At 30.9% G+C, this 6,776-nt stretch overlaps 1 long non-coding RNA gene across 1 annotated transcript; it reads left to right on the top strand.

The window, feature by feature from the left end:
* The first annotated feature begins 599 nt into the window (after window positions 1-599).
* Window positions 600-2,996, top strand: LOC127720253 (uncharacterized). Its single transcript, XR_007990681.1, has 2 exons — window positions 600-810; window positions 1,583-2,996. It is a non-coding gene; the product is annotated as an uncharacterized LOC127720253 (long non-coding RNA).
* Window positions 2,997-6,776: the final 3,780 nt, after the last annotated feature.

Below are 6,776 nucleotides of genomic sequence, written 5' to 3'. Positions count from 1 at the left end.
ACTTGATTGTGTTGAATTCGTACGTATTTTAAACAAATTTTCTTTATTACCATTAAACATTTGAAATAAATGTTTTTCATATAAAGTTGCCTGTATATTTCGAGATAACAAATATATATATATTGACATGATATATTATAAGACAATGTATAAATATCTTCTTTTACGTCTTCAACTATAAACATTTACAATTCATACATAAAAAGTTTTAACGTTTACTTTTCTTGTACTTCCTTGCATAACAAACTTACTTAGTAATTTTATAATTTCAATTTAGTATTATTGAATTAGAGAACAAATTGGGTGCTGGAAGAACAATCCGAATATCAAATAATGGACACTTACGATGGGAACCAATCGCTGTGTTGTCCACGGCATGTGCAATGATTCTTGCGTGGTTCCCATTTGACAGTCAAAGATGTTTCTTGAACTTAGCTAGCTTGGATCACTCTTCAAACGAAGTCTATTTGATATTTGATCCCACCGCAATAGATACAAGTTTACATGACACACAAGCAGATTGGGAGCTTGTAGAAACACATCATTATTATTATAATATATTGGATGATGGAGTGGCGTATCCGGTACTTCAGTTCGGAATTACTGTTAAAAGGCTTCCTCTTCATTACATTTTAATTGTTATATTACCGACAATTCTTACTGCAGTATTAACGTTTATTGCATTTTTTCTACCGCTGAAATCTGGAACCAGACTTGGATATATTGTTACAGTGGTACTGGCTTTAGTGGTATTATTGACATTATTTGCAGACACAATCCCTTCTGCTGCAAAATTTCCTTCAATTCTAGGTAAATTTACAGTTTCTTTCGTTTTCATTAATAATGAATCATTGTTTTATATCATTCTTCTGATGCTTTATAAATTGTGACAAAGAACGCAAGTGTTATATACAGGCTGTGTGATCTAGTTGATCGAACCAATGACTCGCTTGTACATAATGATAATGTTTCCGATATTTATTAAAATGTCTATTATTGTGTAAGATAAATACTTTTCTCTAATTGTTAGCCAAATTAATCCTTTCTGAACCCAAATTTAATCAACGTGTAGTTGTCGGTGATCTAAGAAGATGATTGAATGAATTTTGGGGTCATAACTTTTATCAGCTTACTGAAGGAATCAAAATATGCTAATATGTTAATGAAATTGACAACTTTTTGGAATGTGGAAGGTACTCGAAGAAGAATTCATTTTTCAATCATTAGAGAAACAGATTCTTACATAGTTACGCGTGGATTATCGGATTCATCCAATCTTGATAATTAAATTGTAAATTTTAAAGTTCCCGCCAAGGCTCGGACTTTAAAATTGATAATTTAACTATCTGAATTGGATACATCCGATTTTCCACTGGTCTCAATGTAAGAAGCTATATTTAGAGTGTTGATGACTGATTATTTGAAAGCTGTTATAAAGCAAATATATATTTATGAATATCTACTATCATAATACATTCCGAACAATGCAGTTAACCTACTTTAAAAACTTAAGGTAAAAGAAAAAAAAAGGCATTTAAGGTTCATTCATAAAAGAATCATTATCTATGTTTTTCTTTTGTAGTGGCAGTATTTACGGTAACATTAGGAATGGCCTTTCTTTTGATTGTCATAACGATATTTGTCATGAGACTTTACAATAAACCAAAACGCGACGTTGCTCCAAAATGGATGCACTCCATGGTAAGTAAGATTCGGAGGTTAAAAGTAAAATTAAAGTTAAAGTTAAAGTGCAGAGCAAGAAAAATAAAACATCTTGAACAAAATAAGGCTATAGAAGATGACCGACCGACAGAAGACATCGACAGCGTAGAGAAAAGTACGCCATTAAAACCATACAGCAACCAAGAGCTGGCAGAATTCTTTGACAATTTTTTGTTTGTTGCTTTTACAGTTTTATATATTTTGATTCTTGCAAGTGCACCAGTTGTAGCGATCATATGGAGAAATAATTCTATAGCAAACTAGTGTCGTTATGGCACATTTTAATTTTGTGTTTCGGTCATCATACATCCATTCAACCACTTAGTTTTTGTATATGTTGCTTCACCAATAATCATGTGTATTAAGTATTAATTCGTACATTTTTAACAGATTTATATAGGTACAACACAATAGTACACATAGATTATTGGTTCTTCAATATTTTAAATGGTTATCTCTCTACGGGCATGACGAATTTAACTGTCAAAAATGTACTGATCGCCATTGAAAGTATGTAACAGAAACATGAATTATCAAGTATTATGTCATCTTTTGTATTCTTGAATTTTGTTTAATATTGTTCAAATTTGTTATTTGCCCAAAATGTGCTTCTAAAGCAATTAAATTGGTACCGTTTATTGTTTTATTTTGGTCTACCAAGCTTTTAATATCTTATTACACTGTATATGTGTTGCTAATTGTTGCTTATTTATATTCTCGTTAAAACTCTAATTGACATGTTCCCAGTACTAACAATCATACTACTACTTATGTTTATGTAATGTTTATTGTCAAATTTAATATTTCGGGATCATATGCTAGACACGATATATAAATTCGCAGCCCGTTATTGAATTGTTTATTGTTTTTTTTTTAATTTGTTGTATATATTCTATTTTTCTAATAGTGCTTTCTTATGATTAGATATTTAACACTGATTAAATAAAAAAAGAACATATCTTCAACAAAAAAAGATATAATGTCAAGGTGAAACGTTCAACTGCAGCAGACTCGGTAGATAGTATAACTATAATACAAAATATTTATTGTAAAAAGTTTAGAACTTTCCAAATACTTTATTTGTATTTGAAAGGATTTATTGAAATTCACAGGTTTAGACAGAAGTAAAGGGGACAGCTGCCTTTCCCGACACTAGAAAGCAAATGGAAAGCAAAGGTGTAATAATTGTATAACATTAATAGTCTTTTTACTGTTTTTATTAATTACCATTTTGAGCTTGTATTTTTAGCTGAAATAAAATGCTTTGGCCACGATTTTGTTTTTTACTTTGTTTTTTGCTTCTGAACCATCTAAGGTCGACACGGAAAACGTACGACGCAGATAAGAAAACATCAATGAAAAATATCAGATGTTTTACAGAGGAGAAGGTCCGGTAAGGGCCGATTTTGGCCTCAAATTTCAGGTTCATCTGATGAAAGATTTTGGACACTTTTCAAACACTTAAGTGTCCAGTTCAGTCGATTCAATTAGTTCATGTGGAAGATTTTAACTGATTTAGTCATTTAAGACGCTCAAATTCAAGCTTAAATATGACAAAATCTATAAAATAAGCCATAATATATCACTTTTCAGATGGTTTTTGTCAAAAATGAAAGAGGTCGCATCCGTGTTCACTCTCAACCTTTATGTATGTTATGTATTATCATCAAATACAACTTACATTTAGATATTTAGAATGAACACAAATGCGGCCACTTCCATTTAAGACGAAAACCGTCTAAAATTTAACTCAAATGCTAAAATTGTGAAGATTTCAGTAATTTAGCATGACTTAATAATGCTAGTACCCGATATATGTGCATTGTATTGTCAAAAACAGCCTATATTTATGTAGCAGAAGTATTCTACTTTCCAATAAATAGCTAAAAGTTTACATTTTAAAAATTTTGTAAAACTGCTATATTTTGGGGCCAAAAATGGGTCTTACCTTTGTGTGGATTTTCTTGCTAATATGGAATATATTAGAATAACAATGTAAAACAGTGTATAGATATGCAACAGATTTTCCGACCTACATTATATAATTCCTGATAATACAATCATTTGTTTTTGATTCATCATACATATTTTATATAAGTCTTTTTTTTCTTGTAATCGTTTTGCAACTGAACTATCTTCTTTCGAAACTGAAATTGTAGGATGCAGATTGTAAATATTAATGTGTGAGATCAGATTTATATCAATTTCGTGATGGTTTTTTGTGTAGAAAAGGAACTATCTTATAAAGAAAAACAATGCAACTGTGTTGGAATCAGCATTAACATTATATAAATGCTGAGGATATACATTGGAAATATGTGACTTTTTTTGGTATAACGCACAAATTAAATGCATTATTTTCTAAGTTTGATCATTTTACTTCTTGCTCTTCAAAAGAGGTCGATCATGCTCGTGTACTAATAGTGTATACAATCTGAATTCTTTTTGAGAAGTGACGCTTTAATAAAATCTACAAAAGCCCAATTTACTTTGCAAACATTAGCTATACTGTTCTAAGGCACGAATCATAAACACACGTAAAGAAAAAGCCCATTGGACATCGCAAATATTATTTGCAATATTCACACAAGACCAGCACAAAGAATTGTGCTACGTGCTAATTCGAAAGGTTATAGTTCACAGGAAGACAGGTCTTCCTACCTGGACATATTGTTCTGACTCCGAGCCAACCAATCTTTGTTCTTACTCTTAAATGCCCTTTTACATAGCTGAGAAACAGCAAACAAATATTTTTAAAGTCTTTTGTTCTATTCGATTGTCGATCTAACACGACCGTCTGCACTCGATGAGAGCACGATACGTTGAGACCACAAAAGGGGTTGATTAAAAAAGGAAGAAGTCAGAAACGAGAAAAAAAATTTTGATTACGACAATTGAAACTTAGGGCATTGTTCATTTGTTAAAAAAATATATATTCTGAACATAAAATTAATGCAAGGTATTGAAAATTTCCATTTCATACATTTGTTTCTTAAATAATATGATAAAAATTATAAAACTCAGGTACACAGTTAACATGGTAGTCAAGGAATTGTTTGCATTGTCGTTCAAATTATGCTTAAGAGGTATTAGACATTTACGAAAAATCCTTTTTATGTGTTATAATAAATACAAAAACAGGATGTGACTGACTAGACGATCTGAAAAATACTACATGTTACAATTCTATATTTTAAAGTTTCTGATCATTCTTCAACACAAAATTAAAGATTCATTTAACGAACGATTCCATGTTTAATTGGATAAATTATTTACAAGGTATCTTCAAACTACTTTGAAGAGAAGATACTAGGAACGCAATCAAAAAGCAAATATCTGAGATATTCAGACAAAGTCATGGCAAAAAGAAGCAGTTCAAATAAACAACCGTATGTCCACAAAATACTACACGAAAAACTAAAAATTGAGACATACAAAACCGTGGGTCACTTTAAATTTTCCAGACTAATGAACATTTTCTGCTTGGCTTGTGATGAATGTTATCTGTAGAAAGAAAACATACATTGAAAATTAAAAAGCACAAATTATATATCTCAAAACTAAAGATTGAGCAACGCGATCTCATAACAAACCATATTTAGTGATTAAACGTTAATTCAGTTCCCGGGACAGCAAACAGTTCCTGTTCTACTAACGCCACCTGTTGATTTGGTCATGGCAAGTAAAAAGTTCGATAACTTCTAGACTTGGAAATGTCAAGAAAAAAAGTGGAACAATTAGACCAAATCCTCATGGCGTCCGTAAAACTGTATAAAGTACGATCATACTAATTTGTCATGAGGAATCCTTAATATTATGGCTTTCATGTAAGCAGCAAAATCCTCAATATAAAGAATTGGTGATATGAAAAACCAGTTCTAAATAACATATGAGATGTCAATTTTACTGCACAAGATGAGCGTAGCCATACTTATAAAGATGTCTCTTCATTGAAGAAATAGGATAAATATATTTGAACATTTATTGCTTTTTAGAAAATGAAAAAGCCGTTAAAACCACAAACAGTTTAGACAAAGCTAGGAAATGAATTAGAGATTTGCATGTGGGATATATATTTCGTTTTTTAAAATAATAAAATTGCCTTCTTTTTGTGTCATTACTAAAAGGTCCACACATGATAGACATGAACGAATAGGGACAGTCCGTATTGTGTGTCGCTAAATGTTTTATTCGGGTTTTCAAAATCTTTGGCACTTAGCATCCCTCGTAAAATTAAATCCAAAACAACCTTACGAGAGCATCTAATTGGTATATTTTTGATGCCGTCTTTACTACTACTGAATATTTTTCTATCCTACAACTTTTCACCGTACGATAACATTCATTTCTATCTCCTACGAGTGGTTTGTGATCAATTCAATCAGGACCAGTTTATTAAGATTTATAATAATGAGATGTGTCTTTTTATTGAAACTAATGTCCACCCGAGTCCACTTCGTGTCGGCGTAGGCAACTATAGGTCACCATACTGCCTTCGACCAGGTGAAAAACTCATACCGTTCAGACAACTATAAAACAGGATGCCGCAGGACTAATTGTTAAACTATAAAAGAAAAACCAGTCTAATGTATCAATATTTAACTATGGAGAACATCGATCTAATTTATATCGAAACACCTTTTGACAGTAACCAACAATCGTCAAATTACAGGCATCTACCTGGTGACAGGAACGTTAAGAGTGTGTCGAAATTAACCATGTTCGTGAATGCTCCAGATTATATATTCTCATAGACATATATATATATATATAATATATATATATGTCTATGAGAATATATAATCTGGAGCATTATATATATATGATCGTTTTAATTTATTTAAAGGATTTTTATGTCAAGATGTCATGTTTGCTTTTTCCTATGAAGTATCCCCAATTACTACTTTTTCTTGTTTCTACTTTCTTATACTTTTATTACTGGGAATGGAATGGGAAATACGACATGTATTGTGTAATTAACATTTAAACCTTTATATTTTAGTAAATATTCCTTAATAAAATCGAAAAAAACTGTATTACTGAAAGAAATAGGA

This window comes from Mytilus californianus, unplaced genomic scaffold (assembly GCF_021869535.1).
Source record: "Mytilus californianus isolate M0D057914Y unplaced genomic scaffold, xbMytCali1.0.p SCAF_11, whole genome shotgun sequence".
Lineage (NCBI taxonomy): Eukaryota > Metazoa > Mollusca > Bivalvia > Mytilida > Mytilidae > Mytilus > Mytilus californianus.
The sequence above is the reverse complement of the archived record's forward strand: the minus strand, read 5'-3'. Positions and strand labels throughout refer to the sequence as shown.